Raw genomic sequence first — 24,729 nt, 5'->3', positions numbered from 1 at the left:
TAATGCTAGGTTTCCAGAGGCCATTCCAGTACGTAATATTACAGCTAAAAAGATTGTGGAGAAGTTACTTAAATTCTTTACTAGATATGGACTAACCACAGAAATACAATCGGATCAAGGGTCAAATTTTACCTCAAGGTTATTCAAAGAAGTTATGGATAGTTTAGGAATAAAACAATTCAAATCAACTGCGTACCATCCATAATCGCAGGGAGCATTAAAAAGGTGGCATCAGACATTAAAGACAATGTTGAGGGCTTATTGCCAAGATTATCCAGAGGATTGGGATAAAGGAATTCCATTCGTACTGTTTGCAATTAGGGATGCACCTAATGAATCAACCAAATTTAGTCCTTTTGAACTAATTTTTGGTCATGAGGTAAGAGGACCACTTAAATTGATTAAGGAAAAATTGGTGAGTGAGAAATCTGAAATTACATTATTGGATTACTTGTCAAATTTTAGGGAATGATTAAATCGAGCAGGTGAATTGGCTAGACAACATTTAAAAGTTGCAGAAAATGTGATGAATCGGGTAGCAGACAAGAAATCCAAAGTTCGTAGTTTTGCCAGTGGAGATAAAGTTTTAGTGTTGTTACCAGTGGTAGATGAACCTTTAAAAGCTAAGTATTGTGGACCTTATCAAATTGAAAGGAAATTAAGTGAGGTGAATTATATGATACAAACACCAGATAGAAGGAAGACTCACCGAGGTGTCATGTGAATATGCTTAAAAGGTACTTTGAAAGGGAAGGAGAGAAAAAGGGAGGAGGTTTTAATGATTCTAACTCAAAGTGATGAACCAAATCCAGATGACTGTGAATTTGTCATACCTCAAATTAAATTGGAAAATGAGGATGTTCTTAAAAATTGGAATAAACTGTTGAGTTACCTTCCAGAGGAAAAATGAACTGACCTGAAAGAGTTATTGATGTCACATGGGCATATTGTGGAGATAAATTGGGAAGTACTAAAATGGCTATACATGATGTAGATGTGGGAAATGCTGTTCCAATCAAACAGCATCCATACAGACTTAACCCTTTAAAGTTGGCACAGGTTAACAAAGAGATTGAGAGTATCCTTAAAAATGGCATAATTGAAGTGGGTTGCAGCCAATGGAGCTCACCCATAGTGATGGTACCTAAACCAGACGGTACCCAACGGTTGTGTGTGGACTACAGAAAGGTTAATGCAATTACAAGAACGGACTCTTATCCTATCCCATGTTTGGAGGATTGCATTGAGAAAGTGGGACAATCAGCTTTTAATTTCCAAACTGGATTTACTTAAAGGTTACTGGCAGGTACCTTTATCTGAAAGGGCGAAGGAGATTTCAGCTTTTGTGACTCCAGATGGTATATACCAATTCAAAGTTATGCTATTTGGCATGAAAAATGCCCCAGCCACATTTCAACGGTTAACAAACAAAGTTGTTTCAGGATTATCCAATTGTACGGTATACATCGATGATCTGGTAATTTTCAGCCAGACATGAACAGAACATTTGTAACATCTGATGGAGTTATTCGATCGACTTCAGGAGGCGGGTTTGGTGATAAACCTAGCCAAAAGTGAATTTGGAAAATCCCAAGTCACTTTCCTTGAGGAGTTTCCGATACCTTCAAGACGAAGGGAAATAATGCGATTTCTTGGCATGAGTGGATTTGAGCGAACATTTGTGCAAAGGTTTTGTAGTGTGATTGCTCCACTGATGGACTTGCTGACGAAACGGCGAAAATTTCAGAGGACAGCGGACTTTCAACAGGCATTTGACGGCCTGAAAGCTGTGATAACCAATGCTCATGTGTTGGAGAATTACAAGGGATTCTGTGATCAGATTAAACTAAAGTATCTGACTTTAAAGAGAAATGCCAAGGCGTAAAGAAATGGACGGATCGTGCAGAGGCCTTCTTGTTCAAAGAGACTGTCAATCAGGAAGGATTTCAGTTGGAGGAAGAAGAACAAAAATGGACTATATTATTATACCTGTTTGCGTGTGTTGTTTTTTGAAACAAAAAAAGTATATTTACTGTGTGCATTTCTTAAAGGATAGTGAAAAGGTGAAAAATGAGACCATCTTGAAGTTGATGGTTTATTTTTTGTTCTTGGGGGGAGGTGTCATGTGAGAGTACCTTTAAGAAATGGGTGTTTATAAATGGGTGTGTATATAAATATCTGTAGTGAGAGTACCTTTAAGAAATGGGTGTTTACTACTGCAGTGATGTCAGAGAGTGGGTGGAGCTGGGCTGTCTGTCAGTTTTTTACTTTCGTTTTTGAGCAGGCTGCAGGGTGTGGTTTAGTTTAGTTTTCAGAGCTGGATAGTTGCAGTCACAGCCAGAAGGTGTATGAATCTCTCTTGGCAATCTAAAGACTGTAAATCGATCCTGGTGATTTAAAACTAATAACAGTAGCGACTTTAACCTGATGTGCTTCTGGTAAAAGGTGTTTTAAGTCTTATGGATGTTGAAAGAAAAACTTAAAGGATTACTTAGTGTTGTATTCTTTGGGGGTTGTATTTGAATTAATGGTTGCTAAGATGTTCACTCTATGTTTTAAAAAGGTTAACTTGAGTTCATAGAATAAACATTGTTTTGCTTTGAAAAATACTTTTCCATTTCTGCTGTACCACACCTGTAGAGTGGGCCGTGTGCTCCCCATACCACAATCTATTAAAAGTTGTGGGTTAGGTGAACTCCATGATACACTTTGGGGTTCTCTAAACCCTGGCCCATAATACTCCCCAGCAAGCGGTCATGCTAGCACCGATTAGTACTCCTTTTGAAAAATGTGAACCTGGCGGAAGGGCTTCTGCAGGGAGCCGAGGAGGTGAGTAGCCATCTTTGCTCACAGGCTTGCCACCTCAGTGCTCAGCGGGGCGGGGGAGGGGGCTGCCATGGGAAGGAGGGGTAGGAGAAGGGGGGAGGTGCTGGGGGGGGGGCAGCCGCGCAAGGCACCAGCATGCCAACCCCTGGGTCACATATACCCATTCTGGAAGTGACCCTAGCCCCTGCCCGCTTGCCTGACCAACCACTCATAACCTCCACCGACTGTCGAGGCCTCTGGCTGCGCGGCTGAAGGCTATCGCTAATAGGGAACTGGCAATTGTGATTAGGTGAGCACTTCACACAACCCAAGTGGATTCCCGTGGGTGGACAGGCCATGTAGCATGTGGGAATCATTGCCTAGCATCCCAATCACTCCTTGATGCATGGACACTGTGTTTGAACACTGTGAGAGGCAACACCACATAAGCAGCAGCCAACATCCGAACACCCAGGGGACTGGGGACAGCAACAGGGCTTGTCCACGGCTGGAGGGTGGGGGAGTGATACGGGGAAGGGGAGGTGCCTGGAGAGATGGGCCAAGGGTTCAGAGGTCAGCCCGCATAGCAGATGAAAGTGACAGATGTGTCATACTGGTTGTGCTCTGTAGTGATCTCTGAATTTTCATGTACATAAGGGGTTAATGTGTAATCAGTAGCACCACATGATCACTAGAGGGGTATAAAAGAAACCACATTGGGTCCCACTCCCTCTCTTTTGGGTGTACTGTGACTAGGACAGGAGTATCAGATTAGTTCAGATGGTTAGTGGAGTTACGTGTAGTCACTATAGTTAGATCTTGTTAACCTTATCACTAGTATCAATGATTTAGTAAAGAACTCATGCAATTATTGTTATAGTTACTCAATAAACCTTCTGTTACTACGGGACGAGTTCGAGTCTTCTTCATCGAGATTTAGAAGACCTCATCAGTAACCAAGGTTTGAATAACACATATTACACTCCATAGTATATCAAAACACACAGAGAAGTGTAATAAAAGATAATAGAGGAGTGTAATAAAAGATGGTACCAGGCTTGTTGGCTTTAAAAGAACTATTTAGATTAGGTTAGACAAAAAGAGACGAAAATTCAGACAGGATATTCGACTGTGGAAGACTTCGCAGCAGATGGACCCTCAACGACTAAACGATTCGATGGACCATGTTCAAGTATCAATGCAGCTGAAAACTGACGTTAACTTAAGTAATAACTGGAAAATGTTTATACAAAAGTTCCAAGTATATATGGCAGCTAATGATTTAAACACGGTCTCTGAAAAAAGGAAAATAGCACTACTACTCGGTATAGCAGGACTTGAAGCTATCGAGGTCTATAACTCCTTTAATTTCTTGGAAGGTGAAGACAAAACTAAATTTAAAGTGAATATTGCAAAATTTGAAGAACACTCTAAAAGTCAGTCTGGTGAGATGCTGGAAAAATTTAACTTTTGTCATAGATGCCAGAGAAACGGAGAGCCCATCACTGATTTTATTACAGACCTCAAGTTAATAGCACAAGGCTGTAATTATGCTGATTTCAGAGACACTATGATAATGGATCAATTAATTTCTGGACTGTCTGATAAAAATTTGAGGGAAGAACTTTCACAAAATAAGTATCTAACTCTAGAAATCGCTAGACAATAATGCCTTGCTTATGAACAAAAACAAAATCAATACTTTGAGTCTTTACAAACAAAGAATCAGTATCTAGAAAACAAAATTGGTAAAATTGGCGCGAATACTCACCACGAGGCAGAGGCAGGGTTGAAACAGAAGAAGATGGAAGTTCTGAGCGGTAGCTATCTTGTGCATGTGCAGTCTGACCAGTCCGCACATGCTCACTTCCGTAAAAGACGCAAACCGGCAAAACAGTGTTCTGCGCATGCGCGAGATGCCGCGCATATGCAGTTGCGAAAAAAGCGCACAGTAGAGGAAATTCGGATTGCGCATGCGCAATCGAGTCCTACGCATGATGTCACGAGCGTCATGACGTCAGAGGACCCGGACCACGCCCACTTAAAGGGGAAATGCCCGAAAATTGAAAAAAAGAGTTTTAAAGCTACAGAACCCAATTTTTTTACTTTGAAAGACAGAACAATGCCTGAACTTCTACCAGCAGTTGAAAATAACCTCCGCAGCAGCCTGGCACAAGCAGTTTGCACCACCCAAAGTGAAGAGCACAATGACAAATCCGAAACCAAAGAAGATGATTTGTTCATTGAACACGAAGAGCACAGTGACAAATCCGAAACAAAAGAAGATGATTTGTTCATTGAACATGAAGAGCACAATAACGAATGCGAAACAAAAAGAGATGATTTGTATATTGAAGAATACTACTCAGACATGATTGAGTTCTTCGCATATGATGATCATAGCAGCAGCAACATGGTTGAAAAGCTCAATACGAATTAACTCATGGTAGATGAATCCAATACCATGATGCAATGGCAGATCGTTGAAACATTGGACGACAGCAACCTGTCAATCAGCCAAGAAGAAAACGACGCCACACAGAGAGCACAGGACGACTCCATTGAAAGAGCACAGATCGATTCCAAAGAGAGAACACTACACGACTCCACACAGAGAGCGACGAAAGACTCCATAGAGAGAGCGACGCAAGCCTCCACAGAGAGAGCGACGCAAGCCTCCACAGAGAGCTCGTTGACAGACTCCAGAATGGAAGCAATTAAAGACTCCAAACCGACAACCGTGCACGAAGAAGACTATGAAGGTCTATCCACCTTATCTGAGCAACCAGCAGCAGACTATGAAAGTCTACCAAGTTCACGTGTACAACAAAAAGACTCTGAAAGTCTACCCAGCTCATTTAAACAACAAGAAGACACTGAATGTCTACCCACTGTATGTGAGAATAGTGACAATGTGATCACGATCGACATACAAGATGTGCAAGATTACAGCGAGACTGACAGATCTCAGCTTGTATGTACAGAAGCACTCAACAATCAAAGTGAAACTACTCTTGAGTCCAGTGAGACCACGTCAATTAAAACCTCATCTACTCTAAACTACCCACAAGAAAATGAAACCTTGAAGATTTTGACTCCAGAAGAGGAGCACCAAGAAACCAGAGATGATTCAAATTAACCAGAAATGACTCCAGAAGAGGAGCACCAAGAAATCAATGATTGTTCAAGCGAACCTGAAATGACTCCAAAAGAGGAGCACCAAGGAATCAAAGAGGAATCACATCAACCACAAATGACTGATGTCACCAAGATCAACGCAACATCAGATCATTCTCACAATCCTCAAGAAGAAATGCGCAATGAAACATCAGATACCAGAAAGGACACTGACACAAATAACTTTGAGAATGACTTGAATTCTCCACACGGCACAGTCATTGAGCACAACGGGAACAATAAAAACCACAAGAAGCACAACAGAAACGAGAACAACAGTAGTAACAACAAAAACAACAAGAAGCACAACAAGGACACCAAAAGCTACAAGCACAACAAAAACTACAAGAACAACAAAAACAACAAGAAGCATAACAAAAATGACAACAGCAACAACAAACATGACAAAAACAACAAGACCAACAACGAAGACAACAAAAACAGAAACAACAAGCACGACAAAAACAATAACAGAAACAACAAAGACAGAAACGACAGAAACAACAAAAACAACAATAATGAAACAACGACCTGTACAACATGGCACAACTCTGCACATGAAGGACAATGTAACAGCACAGTTCAAACCAATGGCAAGAGTACAAACATAACATGGCATGACAACGAATCTCACAAAATCATATCTGCCCCACAGCAAACAACGAAACCAGCTTTCAAGAAAGATGACATACAGAATCAAAACCGCAAGCACAGGAAAAAGTCCAGGTCAGCCAACAAAGTTGACATACAGAATCAATACCGCAAGCACAGGAAAAAGTCCAGGTCAGACAACAAAGATGACATACAGAATCAATACCGCAAGCACAGGAAAAAGTCCAGGTCAGACAACGGTGCAACACAGAATCGCTACCACAAGCATAGAGAAAACAAAATTCTAAATCAAACAACAAAGTGATTTGACCATTTGAACACCTCATGATGACTTGTTGGTCACTTAAACACAAGAACACTGACAACGTTCACAAAGAAATAACGACATCAACATCGCCACTTCAGCAACAGAAGAAGAAAGCAACTGAACCGAACAAATTCATAAAGTTTGGACTCACAAATTTTTATACTAAGATTGGACTCATAAATATTAATTGGCTTTGTATAATCATCAATATCATCACAACTTGTACATAACATAATTTGTCTACCTGTTTCAAGCAAACGAGGGAACAAACCTAAGAGACTAAATGTATTAACATTTGACTGATTAACTCATTGGTTTTACATAATGCATTTGCAAACTGCATCCATTATGTTTGTTCAATTTGAAATGAAATGAAATGAAAATCGCTTATTGTCACAAGTAGGCTTCAAATGAAGTTACTGTGAAAAGCCCCTAGTTGCTACATTCCGGCGCCTATTCGGGGAGGCTGGTACGGGAATTGAACCGTGCTGCTGGCCTGCCTTGGTTTGCATTAAAAGCCAGCTCTTTAGCCCAGTGTGCTAAACCAGCCCCAATTTTCTTTACAACATACAGAAAATATGTAACACAAGAAAAAAAGGGGGATGTAGTGATCTCTGTATGTGCATGTACATAAGGGGTTAATGTGTAATCAGTAGCACCACATGATCACTAGAGTAGTATAAAAGAAACCACATTGGGTCCCACTCCCTCTCTTTTGGGTGTACTGTGACCAGGACATGAGTATCAGATTAGTTCAGATGGTTAGTGGAGTTAGGTGTATACACTGTAGTTAAATCTTGTTAACCTTATCACTAGTATCAATGTTAAAGTAAAGAACTCATGCAATTATTGTTATAGTTACTCAATAAACCTTTTGTTACTACTGGACAAGTTTGAGTTCTTGTTCATCGAGATTCAGAAGACCTCATCAGTAACCGAGGTTTGAGTAACACATATTACACTCCATAGTATATCAAGACACACAGAGAAGTGTAATAAAAGATAATACAGGAGTATAATAAAAGATGCTTAAGGGTTTTTAATGTGTCACAGGTATATTACAATTCCCCACTCCCGATGGTGCCTCTCCACTCTCCCCATCACACCCTCTTCCCCCCCTCCCTCGGTACCCTCAGTGATCCTCAATGTGCTTAGCCTTCCTAGCTCTACCGCTATGTCTAGGTGTCTCCCCAGGATGCAAATCTGAGGTGGAAGCTGCCAGGTTCGAATCCTGCCACTGCAGATGATGAAAGTTAAATTCAATAAAAATATCAGGAATTAAAAGCCTAAAGGTGACCTTGAAACCATTGTCGATTGTCCTAAAAGCCCTTTAGGGAAATAAATCTGTCATCCTTACCTCGTCTGGCCTACATGTGACTCCAGACCCACAGCAATGTGGTTGATTCTTAAATGTCCTCAGGAATAGGCAATAAATGCTGGCCCAGCCAGTGATGCCCACATCCCATGAACAAATAATTTTTTTAAAGTGCTTTTTACAGGTAGTGACGTTTCAAGCCTCCATTACTTTCCCGGGTGGGGCATTCCAGATTCTCACCACCCTCTGATAGAAAAGTATTTTTCTCAAATCCCCTCAGTCTTCTGCCCCTCACCCGAAAACTATGCACCCTAAATCTATGCCCCCTTGTGATTGAACCTTCAACCAAGGGGAACAATTGCTTCCTACTTAAGCTGTTCAAAGTTACCTAATAAAGGATCAATCATACTAATAGGTAATAATTGTCTCAGCCCACCAATTAGTGCAAGGGAGGTGAAGGAAGAAATGCATAAATTAAGGAACTGAGTAAAAAATGTAGAACAATGATCATAGGGGGTTTCAATTGCCCTGATATAAACTGGACAGAAGAAGTAGGTGAAGGGGCTAAAGGAATGGTGTTTCTACAATGTGTACAGGACTCCTTTCTAACCAAATGTATGAAAAGTCTAACAAGGGGAGATTTGCTATTGGATCTTGTAATGGGAAATGGACCAGAGAAAGTAGAAGAAGTAAAAAAAAGGAAATATCTGGGTAAAAGTGATCATAATGTAATATGCTTTAAGATATTGATAGAGAAGGACATAAGTGTGATGAAAACCTCTGACTCCCCAAAGCCCATCATACATCTACAAGACACAAGTGAGGAGTATGATGGAATACTCTTCATTGTCTTGATAAATGCAGCTCCAACAACACCCATGAAGCTCAACACCTCCTCTTGATCGGCGCTCCATCCACCACTTTAAACATCCACTCCCTCCACCACTGATACACAGTGGCAGCAGTGTGTACCATCTACAAGGTCCACTGCCAAGGTTCCTTCGACATACTTCATCTATCTTCTAGCCTGATGCCGATTATTTTCTCCAATAGATTGGAGAAAAGTTTATTTTGAGGAGCAACACAATCAGGGGCGAGAGGAGCAGCACAAGCAGGATCTCAATATGATATATCTCATATCTTACTATCAATCTTAAAATTCAGTAAAATGCCTCAGCTTTTGGTACTTTATGAACACTTTATGAAGCATATGTAATTATTCTTGTTTAATTGTAGATATTCATTGAAGATTTTTCTTCGGTTAAATATTCCCTTTCCACTCCAGGTCTAAATCCAGACTGCATTTCACCAATTCCTGCTTCAAATGTCTTATTGTTTCTTTGTATTATGATTTCAAAATCATTTGCATGAGATGTCACACTTAGCTTATAGTTCTAAAATGATTGTTTTAGGCTTCTTACATAATTTAACTGACACTGAATGTCCCAAGTCGCTTGGAATATATCCTTTGGTATATATTTGATCACAGGTTTTTGTTATCATCTCAAATTCTGTTTCTCCAAGGGCTTTTAGATGTTCTGTTGTTATTTCATCTATGCCTGGAGTTTTCCATGTACTCATCAATTTCAAAGTATTCTTTACCTTTGATATCGGATTCTTTGTTCCTTCATTTGGCCCTGTGTAATTCTAAAGTGGGGCACCACAGATGAATAAACACATAAAAGACCAACTGAGGGTTAGGAAAGAGGCATATATTAAGTACATAGATAGCAAAGGAGTATATGATAAAAGTGATTTTGATGAGATTAGGAGAGAAGTCAAACAGCAATTAGAAAGACAAAGAGGAACTAAGACATTAAATTGTCAGGGAACACAAAAAAATGGTAACATATTTTACAGGCACATCGATAAAAAAAGGCTGGGATGGAAATGGGAGAAATATTGAATAATTATTTTGCTTTGGTATTTACCAGATAAACATGACATTCAATAATGGAGTGAGTAATGAGATCAGTACATTTAAAATGGCAATACCATTGCTGAATTCCCCACTATCAACATTCTGGTACGCCCAGCTTCTGTCGCGACACAACGGACTTCCTACGGAAACTCAGCACCCATGGACCAGTTGAACCAGGAACATTCCTCGTCACAATGGACGTCTCGGCACTCTACACCAGCACCCTCCATGATGATGGCATTACTGCAACAGCCTCAGTACTCAACACCGACAACTGCCAATCTCCACATGCAATTCTGCAACGCATCCGCTTCATTCTGGATCACAACGTCTACACCTTCGACAACAAGTTCTTCATCCAGACGCATGGAACAGCCATGGGGACCAAATTCGCACCCCAATATGCCAACATCTTCATGCACAAGTTTGAACAAGACCTACTCACCGCACAGGACCTTCAACCGACATTATACACCAGATACATCAATGACATTTTTTTCCTTTGGACCCACGGCGAAGAATCACTGAAACGACTACACGATGACATCAATAAGTTCCATCCAACCATCAGACTCACCATGGACTACTCTGCAAAATCTGTTGCATTCTTGGACACACTCGTCTCCATCAAGGACGGTCACCTCAGCACTTTGCTTTACCGCAACCCCACGGATAACCTCACGATGCTCCACTTCTCCAGCTTCCACCCTAAACACATTAAGAAGCCATCCCCTATTGACAAGCTCTCCGTATACACAGGATCTGCTCAGACGAGGAGGAGCATAACAGACATCTACAGACGTTGAAAGATGCCCTCGTACGAATGGGATATGGCGCTCGACTCATCGATTGACAGTTCCAACGCGTCACAGCAAAAAACTGCACCGACCTCTTCAGAAGACAAACATGGGACACAACCGACAGAATACCCTTCGTCGTCCAGTACTTTCCCGGAGCGGAGAAACTACAACATCTTCTTCACAGCCTTCAACACGTCATCGATGAAGATGAACATCTTGCCAAGATCATCCCCACACCCTCACTACTTGCCTTCAAACAACCGCGCAACCTCAAACAAACCATTGTTTGCAGCAAACTACCCAGCCTTCAGAACAGCGACCACAACACCACACAACCCTGCCATGGCAATCTCTGCAAGACGTGCCTGATCATCGACATGGGTACCACCATTACACGTGAGAACACCACCCACCAGGTACGCGGTACATACTCGTGCGACTCGGCCAACGTTGTCTACCTCATATGCTGCAGGAAAGGATGTCCCGAAGCGTAGTACATTGGCAAGACCATGTAGACGCTGCGACAACGAATGAACGGACATCACGTGACAATCACCAGGCAGGAATGTTCCCTTCCAGTTGGGGAACACTTCAGCAGTCAAGGGCATTCAGCCTCTGATCTCCGGGTAAGCGTTCTCCAAGGTGGCCTTCAGGACGCGCGACAACGCAAATCGCTGAGCAGAAAGTTCTGCACACATGAGTGTGGCCTCAACCGGGACCTGGGATTCATGTCGCATTACGTTCATCCCCCACCATCTGGCCTGCGAAATCCTACCAACTGTCCTGGCTTGACACAATTCACACCTCCTAAACCTGGGGTTATTCCATCTCTGGATCTGTAAAGATTTAATCACCTGCTAATGCTCACGTTCCAAGCATTGTCTGGCATCTTTGAATTTGACTATATATATGTTTCTGGAACATACCTCTTCATTCACCTGAGGAAGGAGCAGCGCTCCGAAAGCTAGTGATATCGAAACAAACCTGTTGGACTTTAACCTGGTGTTGTAAGACTTCTTACTGTGCTCACCCCAGTCCAATGCCGGCATCTCCACAACATTCTGGGAGTTATCACTGACCAGAAAGTGTACTGGATCAGCCACATAAATACTGTGGCTACAAGAGCAGATCAAAGGCTGGGAATTCTGTAGTGAGTAACTCACCTCCTGACTCCACAAAGCTCATCAACCGTCCACAAGACACAAGTCAGGAGTGTGATGGAATACTCTCCATTTGCCTGAATAAGTGCAGCTCCAACAACACTCAAGAAACTCGGCACCATCCAGGGATGGATCATGACATGCTGAGGCCCTAAATTATGTTTTAAGATGCCCCATATAACAAAAATAATGCTTTATTATTCTCACAGAAAGGACACTGAAAATGTAAATATGAAAGCTTTATGTGTGCATCTGACCAAAGGTGAAGGCTTTTTTTATAATTTAACTAAAATACATCTTCCATAATACCTCTTTGCATTATATAATACTTCCAAATTAAAATGTGTGCATGATTTCTTAATTACTGGATATGAAAACTTTTTATCAACACCAATTGAAAAGCTGGTATACAATCAGCAGCTTACTAAATGGAAGCAATAATGCAACCTGCAATGTGTCTGTTTGCACATCACATGAAGTAAACCATTTAAAACATTTTCTTTCATGATTTTTAGAGAGCAACATAATTGATGTTGTCATCAAATGATAAGCTATGAAGTTTTTAACTTCAATATACAAGCTTTGTTGTCTGCCATTCATTTTTTACGCTTTTCAGTCATGGAAAATGACCTTTCCTCTGAACAGTTTGTTACCATTAGACTCAGAAATAGTCATAATGGTGTTTCTCTACATTAGGGATTGCCAACTGAATCTTATCTTGGATGATGACTTGATACAGACACTGGTGGCTAAAATAACCTTTAACTGCATGAATGTCCTTAATATAACCATAGAAGTGCTTTATTTCCCCAATGAGGATTAACATTACACATCTACAAATCTACACATGGCACATCTACAGGTGTGCCATAGAGAGCATCCTATCCGGCTGCATCACAGCTTGGTATGGCAATTTCTCAGCCCAAGACTGCAAGAAACTGCAGAGTGTGGTGAACTCAGCCCAACGCACCACACAAGCTTGCCACCCTCCCATTGATTCTGTCTACACCTCCCGCTGCCTCAGGAAGGCAGACAGCATTTTCAGAGACCCCTCACACAGAGGCTTTGCCCTCTTCCAGACCCTTCCATCAGGCAGAAGATACCAGAAGTCTGAAACCCGCACATCCAGGCATAGGAACAGTTTCTTCCCCACAGCTACTAGACTCCTCAACGACTCTCCCTCGGACTTATCTGTTCCCTATAAGAACACTATTCACGACTCCTGTTCTTGCTCGTGTATTGCTTGTTTGGACCTTGTTCCACACTGTAACCAATCACTATTTGTTGATATACCATTTGTCAATGTACTCTGTCGATTATTCTTTTATCTAATGTGTACGTTCCCTTGGCCGCAGAAAAATACTTTTCACTGTACTTCGGTACTTGTGATAATAAATATCAATCAATCAATCACTCATTGACATCTTCTGGATAGTCTTTCATCAGAGGTTTTACATTTACACACAGCCATTTTGCTAAGTTACGTAAATCAACCAAAAATGAAAAGGCATTTCCAACATTTTTACATGGGATTGCTCTTTTCTTCAAATTGATTTCAAGTGCACTCATCATAGAGGTACAGGATTTTGCCCAAAACCTGTGTCTTGGAGAAAGCATTAAGTACTTTACCATCCCTGACTTACTTTTTTCTGATCATTTTCCGTTTATTTATACACCTGTAGTCTATATCAGGCAGGTTTTCCTTTGCTTCAGATTCAACTTTATTAAAAGTCTCACTGGTTGCTTTCAAGAAGTGAGAGGCTGATGTTGGGATATCTGTACATCCAAGAGCGCATTGTTGATTGTTGTGTTCTGTGGCCTTGCAGGAGCAGCGATACTCACAGAACTGTTGAGAAGTTACTTAGAATGATGATTTATTATTTAACACACGGAAGGATAACATGCAGAATGCTATACACACGAGGTTGCTCTGGAACTATCCGATGTGTGGCTGTCCTTGTGTATGCCTTATTATCAACTGATGAGTCCACCACACCACATGACCAAGGTCTGACATCACCAACTGGTTGGAGGTCGCATTGCTATCTGCATTCAATCTTACTCACAGACATACCACCACATCCCCCTTCCTTTGAAGCTGAGACCATTTACATTGAGACATCCTTTGACATACACAGAATCATTATTTGCATTATACTTCAACACATGTGGCATGTATCCTTACAGAGTTTACCTGAGTTTCAATTTACATAACATGTTGATTTAACTGTGCTTTAATTTCCATGATATGTCTGTTACAAGTGTCCGTTGTGCACAGTGTATTGTGCACCTCTGACAGGATCACCACGCTGATCATCTGAGGTCTTGTCAGCTTTCTGGAAAACTGGTTTCCATGCCGGTCTTTTGTTTTTTATCCTTTTTAGTCGATGCGTCTTGAACTCTGGTTTTCTTGTTGGCCAGCCTCGTGTTTTCAGCTTCTTTAGTTTCTTTGTCCGATGCTGTTGAATGCCATGTTGCTGTGTGCTCTCGCGGTGCTCTCTGCTGCCGCTGCTCTGCTGTATTGTCTCTGGCCTGTCAGCCACATTGCCAACGTCTTCTTTCTTGGTGCCCTCGGTGGGACTCACAGTATCCCCCATTCTCCTTCTCTTCCTCTTTTTTGGTTTGATTGTTAGCTTGTGACCGCTCCTCTGATCTTTCTTGAGAGCTGTCTGTTGAGTGCTTTTCGCCCTTCGTTTGACTCTGGTTGCACCCATCTTGTCGCTGGACTGCGCCATGGATTTGGTGTGTTTTGGGTTATCTGGAGAGACAGAGTCGGCATGCTTCTGAGGGACTGTGTGGTGGTAGCTAATTCAGTACTTTCAACAACCAGCTGCAGATCCTCGCCTTCTGGTAACTGAGATGGATTACCCTCTAGTGTCTGGATTGCTGCACATTCTGGTGTCTGGGTAGGATTGGCATCCACATCGCTGGGCACTGCCCCTTTGTCTTGTGTTTGCCGCCCACATGATCACTCCTCGTCACTCGAGATGCACACCTCATCTTTTGCCGATAGCCCACGTGGGGACTCAGCCTCCTCGTGTGACAGTATGTATGTGTCATCCAGTGCCATGGAACTGCATTCCGATGCTATATCAACTGTGTTTGTGGTGATGCAAGCCATGGTTCATCCTTGCCATGGATTATGATGTAAGTATCATCGATTGCAAAAGGATGCCTTCACCTGCTCTTCGAACTCCTCCTGCGGTGGAATGGCTTCAAGTCTCGGGGAGTCCATTATCTGAACTTCTTCACGGGGCCTCGATGGCTCCCCATATGCTTCTGGAGCTAACTTTTCCAGAATTGGTAGAATTTTTTAAAATAAATGTTTTATATTGGCTTTTTGAACAAAGTATATTTCCCGTTATGTGCACAGGATATATGAAGAGAAGGGCACACACACACAAATCACGAAGGGAGAGGAGAAAAGAAAAAAAAACAGTAACAACACGAGAGAAGTACAAAATCAAATAATGTAACTGGTGGGGTCTCGTGAACCCGCCCAGCAGCAGCAACTCTGTACACTTGGCAAAATGATTTACACACATCAGTAGGCATCTGTTTGTGGGGGGGAGGGGGGAGTAGATATACAATTGGGTGCCGGAGAGACAATTACGAAGGGCAATCCTCGAATGGGTCTGATGCTGGTGTTGTCCCTTGCCTCTCCCGGACGGATTTCGCTGCCGTTGTCATCTCGTGCTCACTACCGCTTCAGCCGGCCCTCCCGTCTTCCGCCTGTATTCTCCTTTTTCTCTGTACATGTGGATGCCAAGTTTGTTAACGTTCCCCCCCACCCCCCTGCACATACCTCCCTGGCTCTCCTCTGTTGTTCCCTGTCACTTCCCTCTTCATCCCCCACTCCACCTCCTCCCCCTGTGGTTGGAAACTTAGATTCCTCTTAGATTTAGCTTTCACCCCCCCCCCCCCCCTCCTCTCCCGGTCTATCTCTCCCTCTAATGCTTTGGGCTGCTTTCCCCTGGTTCTTGGCTACCTGGCTATTCTTCTGCTTGTTTGTTGGCCGCAAACAGGTCCTGGAACAATTGGGTGAACGGCTCCCACGTTTTGTGGAAGCCGTCGTCTGACCCTCGGATGGCGAATTTGATTTTCTCCATTTGGTGAGATTCCAAGAGGTCGGACAGCCAGTCTGCAGATTTGGGTGGTGCTGCTGACCGCCAGCCGAACAGGATTCTATGGCGGGCGATCAGGGAGGCAAAGGCAAGGGCGTCCGCCCTCCTGCCCAGGAATAGATCTGGCTGGTCTGAAACCCCGAAGACCGCCACTTTCGGGCATGGCTCCACCCTCACCCCCACCACTTTGGACATTGCCTCGAAGAAGGCTGTCCAGTACTCCACAAGTCTGGGGCAAGACCAGAACATGTGGGCGTGGTTGGCCGGGCCTCCTTGGCACCGTTCACATCTATCCTCCACCTCCGGGAAGAACCTACTCATAAGGGTTCTTGTTAAGTGGGCTCTATGTACCACTTTTAGTTGCGTCAGGCTGAGCCTTGCGTACGTGGAGATGGAATTCACCCTATACAGTGCTTCACTCCAGAGTCTCTTGCCTATTTCGGTCCCCAGGTCCTCCTCCCATTTCATTCTTGTTGCGTCCAGTACGGTGGCGGTCCCTTCTACCAGTCCGTCATACATGCCGCTACAGTTTCCTTTCTCTAGTATGCTTGCGTCCAGTAACTCTTCCAGTAATGTCTGTCGTGGCAAAAATTGGTATAATGTCCTCTGTTTTCAGTTGATCCGGAGCTGCATCGGTTTTCCCTGAGGTGTCTGCTGCAGCAATCTTGCTGTCCATTTCTAAATGTGCCATCTCAGTGTATTCGCATTTCTCGGTTCCGGCATAGGCTGGGCATCCCTTGTGATCACCTCGTCATTCCCGCCAAACCACCGATGTAGCGCAGCACAGGCTTCCTCACTGAGTTTACCACCTTTGCTGTGAAATAGTTTCACTAGCGTTTCATATTCGTCCAACTCCGGCTCATCGTCCAATCCTTGGCTTACTTCTTCATAGTGTTCGTAGTATTCATGAGGGTACACATATTCGGAGTCAGTGTCATCAGCAAATATTTCTCTTGTAAAATACAACATTGCACATGGAATTATGTGTTCACACAGGATTTGACCAATTTCAAAGTCAGCAGTGAGTTTTGCTGCAGAACGTTTATTTAACATTCCATGCTGAGGAGCTTCTGGAGGACTGAAGAAATTGGAAAACAAATCATTTGGTACCGTTTTTGTAACCGTTTTGTGAGTGCTCTGACCGCAATGCTTCGGCTTAATTTTAATGGTTTTCAATGTGACATTTTTTCATTTCTTTCATTCAATTTGGCACCAAGTGCATCCCGTGATTTCTGGTTCATCACAAAATGAGAAGTCCCATCTGCGATTCCAGCTGATACGCTTTGGTAATTACCTCATTCGTAAAATACTCATTTGGCTCAAACGTAAACTGCAGAGTGAAGCTTCTCGGCTGTGTATGCTCTGAACATTTAACGCTTACATCTTGTAGATGCTTTAATATGGGCTCTTCATGCTCCTGTATCATGCGATTGAGTATATACGCCTTCTTGAAGACTGTTAACCAGAAGCCTGGAATTCCCTTTGGCTCTTCCAGCACCTCGTTGGATTTGTTGTCTTTCGCCTAGACTTTTGCTTGTTTCTCATGTAGTGAGTATACCAGCACATCTCATTGCAAGCCACAGTAACTGTCTAGCCACTTGCTGTCTGGCCCATGCAGCCGCTCACGACTATTTTGAAGGATTCCTTCACTCGTTTCGGTTGGACCGCTATGGCCCTTCACTGAAATTAAATCAATAATGAGCTGCTCTTCTCGAGGCATCTCCTCCACTGCATTAACTGCTCTGAATTGGTCCATTGAAGGACGCGAAAAACATTGTTTCACAAAATGATTCATTTTGCTGCACCTGGAGCATACTTTTCCATATGTTGGACATTGCCACGGGAATGTCGGTTGCCACACTTCTGGCATAAAATGGCAGACCCGCTCAGCTGCTTAAAATAGCTGCCCGCACTGAGACCATTTTTCCTATTGACCTGCATCACAGTGCTGATGGCGCTGGCGTCTTCCTCCAAGTTGGCGCCAAAATGTTTCGAGCTGAGTGTACTGATCTGCTGTGCAGCCAACTCACTCGCATGACAAATCTTAATTGCTTTTTCCAATACCAAATATTCCTCCCATAGCAATCTTTCATGCAGCTTGTCATATGAAATTCTAAATACTATTTGGTCGCGGATCATTGAGGATATTAGAGTACTGAAATTGCAGGACTGGGCCTTCAGCCTCAAGACAGTGACAAAATTGTCAAAAAATTTGCCCGGTTTCTGGGAATGCGGATGGAAAATATATCTCTCAAATGTCTCATTCTTTTTGGAGGAGCAATGTCGATCAAAGTACGTTATCACTTGCTCGTATCTCTTGCTGTCCTCTTCGCTATCGAAAGCAAATGTATTGTTGATTTCAATAGCTCGCAGACCTTCCACCATTAGCAGCAACGCAATGTGCCTCCCATCAGGCTGTGTCTGCAGGCCAAGGGCTGAAACATAGAGCTTAAATTGCTGTTTGAAAACGCACCAGTTTTCGTCTAAGTTATCCGATACTTGAAGCTGGTAGGGTTCCTTTAAACTCTCCAGCTTACGCTTCACCATCTTTCATTGCATTGATTGCCACAGGTCATAGTTCACCAGGTTGGTTGAAGAATCTTTTTTTTGTTTGTTTTGTTCTTTGGCCGGTTTTCCTTTGCCTTTAAACTGAGTAATTTAGAGCAGTGTGGTAATTCGGTGCAGAGTGGGAGGAGGTGCTTTTCCCTTTTGTTTTGATATCTTTCGTCTGGCTTTGTGAATGGTAATCTGCAGGAAGAGATCCAGAGAGCATCCTGGGAAGGTAAGTGATATAAAGACCCTTTTCAAATTTGGGAGGGGGGGGGGGGGGGGGGGGAACTGAAGTGACATAACAATAAAGCTGTGACCTGAAGGCTGGCAGGAAATCTGTTAAATTTGCCAAAAAGATAACATTGAAAAAACTAATTAAAACAAATTAATTTATTAGGTAGAGGAGTAACTAAACCTGAGGGCAGAGATTAGTATTTAGCATTTAATTTTGCAGTAAAAATCTAGCACCAGGGCCATATAGTTAATTGTAACTTAATCAAATAACAATTTAAGTATTTATTTTGAATTAATTAACTAGTGCATAAATGTCACTCAGCGGGGTGCAGTGCTTTAAATGTGAGATGCGGAAGATCCATGACTCTTCTAGCGTTCCGGTCAACTACGTCTGCAGGAAGTGTAACCAATGGCAGCTCCTCACAGACTGCATGGTTCAGTTGGAGCAGCAGTTCGATGCACTTAGGAGTGTGCAGGTGGTGGAAAGCGTCATAGATAGGAGTTATAGAGATGTGGTCACACCCAAGGTGCAGGCAGACAGATGGGTGACCGCTAGAAAGGGCAGGTAGTCAGTGCAGGAATCACCTGTGGCTTTCCCCCTCTCTAACATGTATACCGTTTTGGATACTGTTGGATACTGTTGGGGGGGGATAGCCTATCAGGCGAAAACAACAGCAGCCAGAACAGTAGCACCACAACTGGCTCTGTTGCTCAGCAGGGGAGGAAAAATGCAGGAGAGCGATAGTTATAGGGATACAGATAGGCACTTCTGTGGACGTGAAAGAGACTCCAGGCTGGTATGTTGCCTCCCTGATGCCAGGGTCAAGGATGTCTCTGAACGAACACAGGATATCCTGAAGGAGGAGGGTGAGCAGCCAGAGGTCGTAGTACACATGGGTACGAACGACATAGGCAGGAAGAGTGATGAGGTCCTGCAGAAGGAGTTCAAGGAGTTACGCAATAAGCTAAAAAGCAGGACCTCTAGGGTTGTAATCTCAAGATTACTCCCTGTGCCATATTAAACTGCATTTAAACTGGAGGGCACCAATATCCTGGCTAAGAGGTTTGCTAGTGTCACTCGGGAGGATTTAAATTAGTATGGCAGGGGGATGGGAATCAGAGCATTAGCTTGGAAGGTGTAATAACTGAACGGGAAATAGAGAACAAAAATAAGAGAACAACATCACCCTCAAGCAGAGCAAAAGAGGTGACAAGTGTGAGAAGGGAGGTGGTCAATGCAGGACTGAGGGCATTGTACCTAAATGCGCACAGTCTACGGAACAAGGTAAATGAGCTTGTTGCACACATTGAAATTGCCGGTACGATGTTGTGGGCATCACAGAGACTTGGGTGCAAGGGGATCAGGGCTGGGATCTAAATATACAAGGATATGTGTCCTTTCGAATGGACAGGCAGATGGGCAAAGGGGGCGGGATTACATTGTTCTTAAGGAATGAAGTTAAGGAATCGATAGCAAGGAGCGATATGGGATTAGAAGGCATAGAATCTCTGTGGGTAGAGTTGAGGAATTGCAAAGGTAAAAAGGCCCCCTAGCAGTAGTCAGGATGTGGGGCAGAAAATAAATCAGGAGATAGAAAAGGCATGTAAAAAAGGCAATATTACAATAATCATTGGGGACTTCAATATGCAGTTGGACTCGGAAAATCAGGTTGCCAGTGGATCCCAAGAAAAGGAATTTGTGGAATGTTTAAGAGATGTTTTATGGAGCAGCTTGTGACAGAGCCAACGAGGAAACAGGCAATTCTGGATTTGGTGATGTGTAATGAGGCAGACTTTAGTCAGGAACTTAAGGTGAAGGAATCCTTAGGGAGCAGTGACCACAATATGATAGAATTTACCCTGCAGTTTGAGAGGGAGAAGCTGGAATCAGCTGTAACGGTATTACATTTAAATAAATGTAACTACAAAGACATGAGGGAGGAGCTGGCCAGATTTGATTGGAAAGGGAGCCTAGCAGGGAAGACAGTGGAACAGCAATGGCAGGAGTTCTGGGGGATTATTCGGGAGGCACAACAGAAATTTGTCCCAAGGAGGAGGAAACATGCTAAGGGGAGGACAAGGCATCCGTGGCTGACGAGGAAAGTCAAGGACAGCGTAAAAGCAAAAAGAAAAAACATACAAAGTGGCGTGAATTAGTGAGAAGCTAGAGAATTGGGAAGCCTTTAAAAGCAAGCAGAGGACAACTAAAAAAGCAATAAGAGGGGAGACGATGAAATATGAGTGCAAGCTAACTGGTAATATAAAAGAAGATAGAAGAGCTTTTTCAATATATAAAAGGTACAAGAGAGGCGAAAAATAGACATTGGGCCACTAAAGGGGTCTTTTTCAGGATGGCAGCCGGTGACTAGTGGGGTGCCTCAGGTGTCTGTGCTGGGACCACAACTTTTCACAATATACATCAATGATCTGGAAGAAGGAACTGAAGGCACTGTTGCTAAGTTTGCAGATGATACAAAGATCTGCAGAGGGACACGTAGTATTGAGGAAGCAGGGGGCTGCAGAAAGACTTGGACAGGCTAGGAGTGGGGCAAAGAAGTGGCGGACGGAATACAATGTGGAAAAGCGTGAGGTTATGCACTTTGGAAGGGAAATAGAGGCATAGACTATTTCCTAAATGGGGAAATGCTTAGGAAATCAGAAGCACAAAGGGACTTAGGAGTCCTTGTTCAAGAGTCTCTTAAGGTTAACGTGCAGGTTCAGTCAGCGGTTAGGAAGGCAAATGCAATGTTAGCATTTATGTTGAGAGGGATAGAATACAAGACCAGGGATGTACTTCTGAGGCTGAGGGGCCTAATTCTGCTCCTATGTCATATGGTCTTAAGCGGCTTGTGGTCAGACTCCACTGTTACTTTGGGCAGAATTTCATACGTGACATGCACTATTGGCAGGCGGTACATGAATGAAGCTGCTAATTCCTGATCCCACCTGACCGATATTATGCTGACTGGCCACTTAAGTTGCAGACATCGTAAATCACGGCAGCATTGGGGTCAGCAGGGCAGGCGACCAGGGGACGCCACGTCCAATGGCAGCCAAGTTTCAGAGCGGCATGCAAAGGTCGCTGAGGCATCACTATCTGCAGAATAACCAGTGCTGGGAGGCACCGGAGGTGGGAGGGGAGTTCCAGCAAGCCTCTCATTTCCCGGACAATTGCCTCAGAGCCCTGGTTGAGGCAGTGACAGCCGTGAGGGACATATTAATGCCTATGGATGGAAGGAGGAGGCTGTTGTGTTGGGTGCTCTGGATCCGTGGAACACATACAGGTCACCAACACTTGAAATAGTGCAACACTATTTTATTGAATCATTAACTGTTGTAACATACTCTGACTGTGGGTTAACATGATACTAACTTTAACTAAAGACCTTTGCCTTGTCCTAACCAGTCGATGCACTCAGCACACGGTGAATGTCTGTGCTGCAGGCTGTGAGCTCTGTCCTCCTAGCTAGCTGCAACTCGAATGAGCGGGAACTCTGATGCCCCCTGTCTTTATACTGTGTGTGCTCTGACTGGTGATTGGCTGCGGTGTTGTGTGTGTTGATTGGTCCCACTGTGTGTCCATCAGTGTGTGGCTGTACCATGATATACTGGTGTATATTATGACAGAGGCCACCCACCTCACCTAGAAGGCATGGACAGAGGTGGCCGGTGAGGTAAGCAGATATGACATTGTCCCACACACCTCAATCTAATGGTTCTAGTTTTTACTACTCTCTGACACCATGTTGCAAGTATCAGGACTTTAACAGTCTTTAACTGTGTGTGCTTCTGGGAGAGGCTTTATTGAACTGATCTTAAGATACTTGCCTCCAGACAGAGAGAGACACTCTCATGACATGGTCACATGACTACAGAAAGCCTGATGTGTCAATCAGACTGTCTACAATTTAAAACCCAAAGACTACGTAAATATCACTACGTAAATTCTTGTTCTTTATATTTGTGATTCTGTGCTCAATATTATGTCGAACTGCTGCCGAACTGGTCTGAGAAACAGTTATTCCAACTTGGGTACAAGTCTGTGAGTGTTAATGATGTGGACGTTACAGTATGGCTGGACTTGGATTGCCCAAGTCTTGTCTTAATACAATGCTTGGATTATTGTTGATAAGCCCTTCTGATCTTTTTCCTTACTTTTAAACTTTGTATTAATTGTTCCTTAACCACTTCATGGTGTGTTAGCTGCGTAGGGACTGGAGTCACATGTAAGCCAGACATTTTTTTTGAAACGTGTTTTATCACAAATGTGTGTAAAGAAAACAGTGACATACACAACAACCTCACAATCCACAGTTTGTACAATTTTTACCCCCTACCCATCCCCTGCGATTAACAGTTCCTCAAACATTGTCATGAACAATCTCCACCATGCCTCAAAGCCATCCTCCGACCCCCTTCAACTCAAATTTGATCTTTTCCAGCCATAGAAAGTCATACAGGTCCTCTAGCCAGGCCGCTATTCCTGCCAGCGTATCCAATTCAGCAAGACCCTTCGCTGGCCAATTAGAAAAGTGTAGGCACAACATCAACTCCCTTACCCTCTATCAGCTCCGGCATTTCCGATACCCCGAAGGTCACCAACATTGGGTCTGGCCTGACTCCCAGCCCCACAACGTCCCAAACACCATTTCCCAGTGTTACGTTCTGTGTTGTGGCCATAGTAAAGATGCACACAGAACATCTAGTTCTTTGACTAGTAAGATAGTTTATTAACAAAATGAACATGTGGAAAGATGACTAAGGAACTATAATACAAACGGTAACGAATACTTGAATTCTCCTGGAACTACTTTTCCAATTAAGGGGCAATTTAGCGTGGCCAATCCACCTAGCCTGCACATCTTTGGGTTGTGGGGACGAAACCCACGCAAACGTGGGGAGAATGTGCAAACTTCACACGGACAGTGACCCAGAGCCGGGATCGAACTTGGGAAGTCGGCGCCGTGAGGCAGCAGTGCCACCGTGCTGCCCCGGAACTACTTCAAATGCAACTTTCCTCCAGTACAACTTATTATCAACTGCCGGTTCTGTGGAGTCACATGGTGGATTCTGTCCCCACCGACTGGTCGGAGGTCGTATATCTAACTTTATGCATTACTATGCACATACGTATCACCACACCCAGTACTTCGCCAGCTCCTCACAATCCCAGAACATGTGTGCGTTGTACGCCGGCCCTCGTCTGCACTTATCACACTCATCGGCCACCCATTGAAAGAACCCACACATCCTTGCCCGAGTCACATGCACCCTCTTCACTACCTTGAACTGAATCAAGCTCATCTGCGTGCAAGAGGAGGTTGAATTCACCCTGCGTATTGCCTCACACCGCAGGCCCCAGTCTATTCTCCCCCAACTCATCCTCCCACCTTCAACCAGCCGAAGTGGTTTCAAGATGGCAGTTCACCAGCACCTTCTCAATGGCAATTAGGGATAGTTGACACATGCTGGCCTTGCCAGCGATACCCATATTCCAGGTCTGTGAGAGAAGAACGGTAGCATTGTGGATAGCACAATTGCTTCACAGCTCCAGGGTCCCAGGTTCGATTCCGGCTTGGGTCACTGTCTGTGTGGAGTCTGCACATCCTCCCCGTGTGTGTGTGGGTTTCCTCCAGGCGCTCCGGTTTCCTCCCACAGTCCAAAGATGTGCAGGTTTGGTGGATTGGCCATGATAAATTGCCCTTAGTGTCCAAAATTGCCCTT

The 24,729-nt window shown here is 43.6% G+C and overlaps 1 protein-coding gene across 1 annotated transcript in view; it reads right to left on the bottom strand.

The window, feature by feature from the left end:
* Nucleotides 1-24,729, bottom strand: part of LOC140395170 (G-protein coupled receptor 54-like) — a 72,203-nt gene that overhangs the window by 45,294 nt on the left and 2,180 nt on the right. The gene's annotated exons all lie outside the window — the stretch shown is intronic.

This window comes from Scyliorhinus torazame, chromosome 18, assembly GCF_047496885.1.
Source record: "Scyliorhinus torazame isolate Kashiwa2021f chromosome 18, sScyTor2.1, whole genome shotgun sequence".
Lineage (NCBI taxonomy): Eukaryota > Metazoa > Chordata > Chondrichthyes > Carcharhiniformes > Scyliorhinidae > Scyliorhinus > Scyliorhinus torazame.
The sequence above is the reverse complement of the archived record's forward strand: the minus strand, read 5'-3'. Positions and strand labels throughout refer to the sequence as shown.